The following is an 8733-nucleotide window of genomic DNA, read 5'->3' on the forward strand; positions in this document are numbered from 1 at the left end:
ATCGGATGGACGCATGAGATGCGGCGTCGATGCGGTCGCAACGGTATAGGTTTTGTGTTGATCCGAGTCAGGTTAGCATGATGGGGTTTAAGGATGACCGCAAATGAAATCTATAGGTCACGAGTCGCCAGGATTTGATCGGTAGGACTGCGGGACCTAACAGAATAAAACGGATACTCAAGTTAGGGTCTTACACATACCTTGTTTGTGACTTTGAACAATTGAAACATCGTTCGCTCTACTAACTCATATACTTGAAATACTTGAAGCTTGTCTTCAAATCTTGAACTTGAGCTTGAGTAAAGACTTGAGTTCTTGAGATTGTTTCAGATACTGATCTTGAAGATTAAACTCGAACTTGAGCCTTGAACTTATACTTGTACTTGAGCTTAAAATCTTGAACTTCGACAACACTTCTTCAACTTGAATACACAGAGAAGTTCAACGAAGACTTGGACAACTTTAAAGTACATGAATTCGATCAATTCAACTCATCAATACATGATATAGATTCTAAATTATTTGCACAACAAAATTTGACAACTCTGGGTGCTAAATTTACAATATAGCATTTACAAACATATCCTCCAGTTGTTTCAAGTCATGGATTGAATACTTGTATAAGCCCATGCAACTCATTCTAGTTTACTTAGACTTGGTCGATCGAAACTAGTCCAATTCGACACCATGCCTTGATAAGCCACCCCTAACTCATGCGAGTTAGGCTGATTCATGCCGACTTGGGTGAGTCATATTGGCTTGACTTAAGACTAGACAAATCACTTCAAGTTACTTAGCCTTTTAACCATGCTCCTCCAATATAAAAATATTAACAAAGTTTGAAAACTCGTGATGGTTAAGCAAGAAATCATCCAAACAACATCATGAAAATTTCAAAATATCAGCAATTTTTAATTTTATCTAAAAATTTTCTAATATCAACATGAAAATTATTTAAAATTTAAACTAAATAATTACATAACAATTTTGCTAACTTCTCTACCTTCATGGAGACATTAACAAGGCCTTCAAAGCTTTTAAATGATACGTGGTTATTCGTATCTTCAAATAGTAGAAATTGAAAGTTTTAAAAAATATATTTTTTTAATTTAAAGCCTCATAGAACCCATCCAGTTATTCTCAAGTTTCTAAGAATTAAATGATAAATCCTACAACTAGCATTACTCGATTGATACTTTAAAGAGGTTATCAGTTTATTGATGTCACTCCTTTAATTAGAAGGTCTCTCCCTAATCTATCCTAGATGCGATGGGAGTCTTGTCAGCTCTTGGAGTGGGGCTAAAGGAGAAGCACAAAGCTATCTATGCAGTAAACCCCAAGATGTGTGTTGGATGGAAGGAGGGAGAGATGGGATCTCTCTTTCTCTCTCCCTCTCTCGACCTCTCTTCTTTTTCTATTCTATCTCTAGAGGTGAAGCCTAGGGTGTGGAGTGTCATAAGCTCTCTCATTCATACTCCTCTTCCTCTGAGATATGATTTATATATGAGGAGGAATCGGGGTTTCAGGGAAACACTAGTTATGATACTCTACCACCTTACGGTATTGCATATGCCTTACTACATCAAAAATTTGTGATTTTGCCTTAAACCATGTAACCAAATTAATCTAATCATTCCATTATCATGAACACTCAACACTGATCCAGTACAAATCAAATAAAGTAGTGGTTCCCCATATCTAAATCATCATATCAATACCAAGTGCAATCAAAACCATTTTAATGGTTAATGGTAAAAATATTTGTAAAAACTTTTAAAACCTTTCAAGTGTCAGGCCTAATGAAAAAAATCACTTAAACATTTGATCCCCAAGACCTAAGCCATAAGTGAGTTTTTAATAAACCAGTGAATCCGTAATTAAATCATGTGAACATCAATAAATCTTGATGAATATATCTAGCTACATCGAATTTTATTAATCATATGACAACCTCATGAAGTGAACTAAAGCACATATAGTTAAGACCTTGAACTTCTCACACATCCTCATGTTAAAACACTAATTAGACTTGATACATCCTTAAGTTGATTATAGTTCAGGTATGATTAGCCTCTTGGTTTAAAAACTTAAATCGGTCCACCATTGTAATTACCCAATAGGTCCAAAACTAGCCTATTCTAATGGCACATTTACACTCTTATGTGGGGTAAGGAAAAGGTACATTGAGTCATTGTCGTGCCTGATGCTGGATTGTTAGACATGCTCACATGCCTTGTATACATTGTATATCTTGTATAGCTAGTATACCTTTTATAGTTTGTTTCCATAGGTAGAGGATTCTGATTTTATTATTTTTCTTATATAGATGGCTGTAATCTCTATATATTCAACCCCTTTGGGTTGTCTCAAATATAGAAAATCTTTCAGCTCCTTTCTGTTTTTTCACTGTTTACATGGTATCAGAGCTTCACTGATCCAAAACCAGCACCACCTATCAGATCTAACTATCCTTGCATCCGGCCACCATCTCTGTTGCGTCCGGCCCCCATCCCTGCTGTGTCCAGCCACCATCTCTGCTCGTTCAACCACCCTTGCGTCGTTCAGCCACCCCTACTGCATCGCCCGACCATCACTGTGTTGTCTGAGCACCTTTACAATGTCGTCCAACCGCACCTGCGCGTCCGACCACCCCTACAGCGTCGCCCCTGCTCGTCCAACCACCCCTATTGCATGCCCCTCTGCTCTCCGATTTGTTACTATTACCGAACTTCGTTCCATATCTAGCAACCCCTGTTGCTGTTTCAGATCTAGATTTTCCAAATCCAGTGACCCCTGTTGCTATTGCTATTATGCCAGATCTAAAAACTGTAATCCCTTGGGTATCTCCTGCTGCAAGGTACATCTAAAACCTTCTTCTGCTACAACTCTTTGCGTGCTTTACATTACTTTAGATTAATGGACAAGGACTCATCACATATAGAGGCTCCACGTTGTAGTTTTGATGGTACCAACTATTCTATATGGGCCATTCATTTTTAGAACTTCCTCAAGAGTCGTGGTTTGTAGGGACTAATTGATGGATCTATTACTATCCCCACTTCCATAAACGCCGAAAAATTAGTTGATTGGGAAATGAACAATGGACCGATTATTACCTGAATTCTTGATTCAGTTGATCGGTCCATTGCTGTTGGTCTCACACCTTATCGCACTACTAAAGTAATGTGGGAGCATCTCCAGACAATTTATCAACAGAGTAATACGGCCCGGTTATACCGCCTGGAACAGGATCTTATTAACCTTACTTAGGGTGACAACAACATTCAATTATTTTACTCCAAAATTGTCACAATTTGGACAGAGATGGCTATGATGGATCCAACATTTTCTTATGACTTTAAGATATTCCAAACTATGCACAAGAGTGCATAAGTTCAACAGTTTCTTATGAAGCTGCATCCAGAATTTGAGCATTGTCAGGCTACTCTCTTGAACCCGAGCCCTACTCCTTCATTGAATTTGGTTATTAATGATTTATTGGCTGAGGAATAACGACTGAAAGTTCTCTCTTCCTTCCTCAACTCCGGGATCATTTGATATGATGCTTGTTATGTCCACCACTACACCAAAAAGTGGTTTCACTCCTTTGACCTGTCATGGCTGCAACAAAGTGGGTTATGTCGTCGCTCAATGCAAAGAATGGTGTACTTGTTATTGACAGACTGGCTATGGTATTCAGGACTGCTGTACATGTGCCTATGCATCTTCTTTCGACTGTGGATATGGTGGTCATGGTCATGGCCGTAGTCGTGCTCTTTCTGCTACTGCTGCCATTATTTCTTCCAAGCCGTCTGTTAGTGATATTGCATATACTATTTCTACTGAAGGTCTTTCATCAGCTTTGACTCCTACAATGCTCTAGCAAATCGTTCAGGCCCTTTCTGCAACCAGTATGTCAAGTATATCCCCATCTTCTACATGGTTCTTCCATTCGGGTGCTTCTAATCATATGACTGGTGCTGTATTCCATCTTCATGATATTCATCCATATACCGAAAATTAGGCTATTTCTACTGTGGATGGCACTAGACTACCCATTCAGTCCGTTGAATCATTGACTTTCTCTCCTTCTGCCCATCGTCAGTTCACCCTTCGTGATGTGTTTCATGTCCTTAACCTCTCCTCTAATTTAATTTCAGTTGGTCAACTTACATCCAATAACTACTTAGTCATATTTTTTCTCAACTATTGTTTTGTGCAGGATCTGGCAACGGGGAAGGTACTTGGGATGGGTAAGCGGCATGGTCGTCTGTACATGCTGGACTTTGAGCCATCTGTCACTCCGGCTCATTATTTCTTTTCTCCATCTTCATTAGATATTTGTTCGGCAAATAAATTGTGGAAACTATGGCATTTTCGCCTGGGTCATCAACATTCTGATCGATTAATTTAGTTATTTTCTTCTAACATGTTAGGGAATGTTTCTCTTAATTAAAAAAGATTTGGATTATTCTTATTCATCTTGTTGTCTTTTAAAAAGTAAGTGTATTCCTTTTCCTTTAAGTACTACAAAATCATCTTCTATATTTAAACTAGTGCATACGGATGTCTAGGGTCCTTCACTAATTATGTCTCTCTCTGGGTTACGATACTATATTATATTTATTGATGATTTCATACGTTACACCTGGATTTACTTTCTGCACTCGAAGTCACAGGTTTTTAAAAAATTCAAGATATTTCACTTTATGGTGGAGACTCAATTTCGGGTTCCAGTTCAAACTCTCTGCTCTGACTCAGGGGGGAATATCTCTCAACATATTTTCATTCATTTTTTCAAGGTTATGGGATTATTTATCAGACCACCTGTTCTGATACTCCACAACAGAACGGGGTGGCTGAACGAAAAAATCATCATATTGTTGAAACTGCCGACACCCTGATGACAACTATGAGTGTTCCTCGTTCTTTCTGGGTGAAAGCAATGTTACATTTAGTTTACTTAATTAACTAGATGCCAACTAACATTCTGAACAGTAAATCTCTATAATTTGTACTCACCGGCTTACCTCTTGCATATTCTACATTTTGTGTTTTTGGTTGTGTTTGTTATGCTCACCTGGCTTCACGTGAGCGTAACAAACTATCTTCAAAATCGATCAAATGGATGTACTTGGGATTTGGAGAAACTCAAAAGGGTTTTCGATGTTATGATCCAGTTTCTCGTCGTGTTCAAGTTTCACGACATGTTGTTTTTCTTGAACATATTGCCTTTCATTCATCTCTTCCTCCTCTGCACACCCCAAAATCTCCTGGTTTAACCACTTTTTCTAATATTCATTTTACCTTGAGTACTCTCCCTCATCCATGCAGGTTTACTCACGTCGACCACGTACAAATCCACCACCTATTACTCAACCCGAACCTACTGTATATGTTGTAGATCCTGAACCTACCTCGATATGTCGTTCCACTCGTATACAACAAAAGTCTGATCGCTTGATATGCTCTATGTCTGTTATGAATGCTACTCTGGATACTGTCTCTATTCCTACTTCATACACTCAAGCAGCCACTCATGATTGTTAAAAGAAGGCTATGGTAGAAGAACTTGTGGCATTGGATGATAATCACACGTGGGACATTGTCACTCGACCCACTGACCAACAACTAATTAGTAGAAAATAGATTTATTCTATCAAGCTCAAGTCTGATGGATCATTGGATTGATACAAGGCTCGGCTTATCGCTTAAGGATACAAACAGAAATACAGAATTGATTATGATGAGACATTCGCTCCCGTGGCCAAGATGAAAACTGTTCATACTCTTCTAGCAATATCTTCTGTTTGCTCTTGGCTACTTGCTCAGATGGATGTAAAAAATATTTTTCTTTATGGAGACCTCTAAGAAATAGTATATTTGAAACCTCCTCCTGACTCTTTAATCCCTGACAATAAGGTATGTCGCCTATGAAAGCCCTATATGGCCTCAAATAGGCACCTCAGGCATGGTTCCAATGCTTTCACGATGTTGTTACAAGTGCTGACTTTACTCGAAGTAGTCATGACCCATCCTTATTTTTGCGCACCACTGCTCGCAGAATTGTCATTGTTCTCGTCTATGTTGATGACCTACTTTTAACTGGTAGTGATGCTACTAGCATCTCGGCTTTAAAGGAAGTTCTGCAATCATCCTTCAAGATGAAAGACCTCAACCATCTAACATACTTTCTTGGGCTTGAAATTTCATGTTCTAAACATTGGATCCTGGTCAGCCAATGTAAATATACCAAGGATCTTCTCACCTTGGCATCATTAACGGATCAGAAGACAGTTCAGACTCCCTCAGAACTTAACGTTCAATATGGTCGTGACGATGGTGATCTCCTTACGCAGCCCGACTTATTCCGTCATTTGGTTGGGAGTCTAGTTTACTTAACTATGACTCGCCCTGATATTGCCTACGCTGTCCAAGTATCAGCCAGTTTATTTCTACTCATCGGACTCTTCATATGACTGCAGTGTTGCGCATCCTATTTTACCTACATGGAACTCTAGATCTATCACTATTCTTCTTCTTCACGGTGACTCTGGACCTTCGTGCTTATTCGGATGTTAATTGGGCCGGTTGTGCTCTCACACAAAGATCTACCACTACCTACTATGTTTTTCTCGGCACTTCTCTCCTCTCTTGGAAGTATAAGAAGCAGGCCACTGTTTCCAAATCGAGCACACAAGCCGAGTATCGGGCAATGTCCATTGTGTGTAGTGAGTTTGTTTGATTATGTGGACTTCTTTCCGACTTGGGCATTCCTCTGCAGAATTCTACTCCACTCCATGTCGATAATCTAAGTGTCATTCAAATTGCCTCTAACCCGATTTTTCATGAATGGACGAAGCATATTAAAGTTGATTGTCACTTTATCCGCGAGAAATTTCAATCTAAGCTCATTTCTCTTCCACATGTTGCATCCTATGATCAGATTGTCGACATTCTCACCAAGTCCCTCACTTTTGCACGTCACTCATTTCTAGTTGGCAAACTATTACTTGTCGATGACCAGCATTAGTTTAAGTGGAGATATTAGACAGACTCACATGCCTTTTATACATTGTATATCTTGTATAGCTAGTATACCTTGTGTAATTCGTTTCCATAGGTAGAGAATTCTGATTTTATTATTTTCCTTGTATAGATGACTGTAATCTCTATATTTTCAACCCCTTTGGGTTGTCTCAAATACAGAAAATCTTCCAGCTCCTCTCTGTTTTTTCACTGTTTATATGGATACCTTCCATCTTTACTCATCATCAATCCCGTCACACAGGATAACCACATAATAATAATAGTAACCACATGTCTATCATACAATAAGTGAGGCAATCATGACATAATATAAGGTATTGAGATCTGTGACCTACAACTCTCTCATAATCACTAATCAATGAGTCCACTTTAAGTCTAAGCATAGTCAGAGTAATCCTTCTCCTTTAACCCATGCCATGTACATTTAAGATACTCTCACGTATTAATTATGATATTATTACTTGTCCATCTCAAATTCGTCGTCATCGTAAAATACGATCAAGATCATCATTATTACTGGGTACCATTCATTTATCAATGAATAAGAATCACATTGGTTTTCGACTACACAACTCCAATAATGGGATTCCTAATCATCAATCAAGATGGTTCGTTCTATAGTACCATGGAGAGTAAGCCATGGTGGAAAAAATCACACAAACCGGATGATCCCAACCTTATAAATAAGGGCAATTTATTATAGCTATGTGTTTTTTTAGGAGGCATAGATCATATGATTAGAAATATCAAACCAAAGTGTTACTTTCAAATCATAGGCAATACAAAGTGGGAATTGATGAATAGATAGTTCAAGATGATGATTAGACCTATTTTATTTATTTGCTCCATCTTTAATGTTTATCTTCCATATATATAGGATGCTTAAGATCATTTGATTGACGTGATTTTGCACCATGGCTTGCTCCCAAAGGTACTATTGGAATGAATTGTCTTAATTGATGATTGGACATCTCACATGTCTTCAAAAAGCTCTCGGGATTTTGTACCCCCATGAAGTTGGGGACCTTAGCAAAACTAATTACATAATTATATATTTATAATCTAAATTTTTGATTAGTTTATAACAAATATTTATTTATTTTATTTTGAATGGTATTTTTTTTTTTTTTTTTAGTATCATGAGAAAATCCTACAAATTGAAATTTTTATCGAGAAATTCTAGGAACTAGATTTATCATTATGGAGTTGTTAGTCAGGTAGGGCTTGACGTATGCTTCACGCAAATTTTGAAATGTTAAGACTAGGCTTAATCGAGATAGTGACATGGCATGTGTGAGGCACGTGGAGTGAGGAGGGGATAAAGGGAGAAAAGATGGGAGATATTCAAAGGGTAAAAAAAAATGAGAGAGTTACAGAGGGAAGTAGAAAGCTACACATAGGTGCGTGCTGCATAGAAAGAGAAAATGGTATGATAGACAGTCCATCATCATTGTTTTCCTTATTATGGGCCATTCATACTTAATTCACCTAATTTTCAGGCTCACATCCTAACACAAGCGGGGCACATGACTATTGTATGCAGTGGATGTCATATGGTTATCATGGCAAACACTATACAACCCATCTCATGGTCTACTTTATATGATCCATCCACAAAAAAGAAGATAGGTTATGATAGGCAACATGTAATATCCCAAAAATTTTTGCGCTTATGTATGTACA

Source organism: Magnolia sinica, chromosome 18 (assembly GCF_029962835.1).
Source record: "Magnolia sinica isolate HGM2019 chromosome 18, MsV1, whole genome shotgun sequence".
Taxonomy (NCBI): domain Eukaryota; kingdom Viridiplantae; phylum Streptophyta; class Magnoliopsida; order Magnoliales; family Magnoliaceae; genus Magnolia; species Magnolia sinica.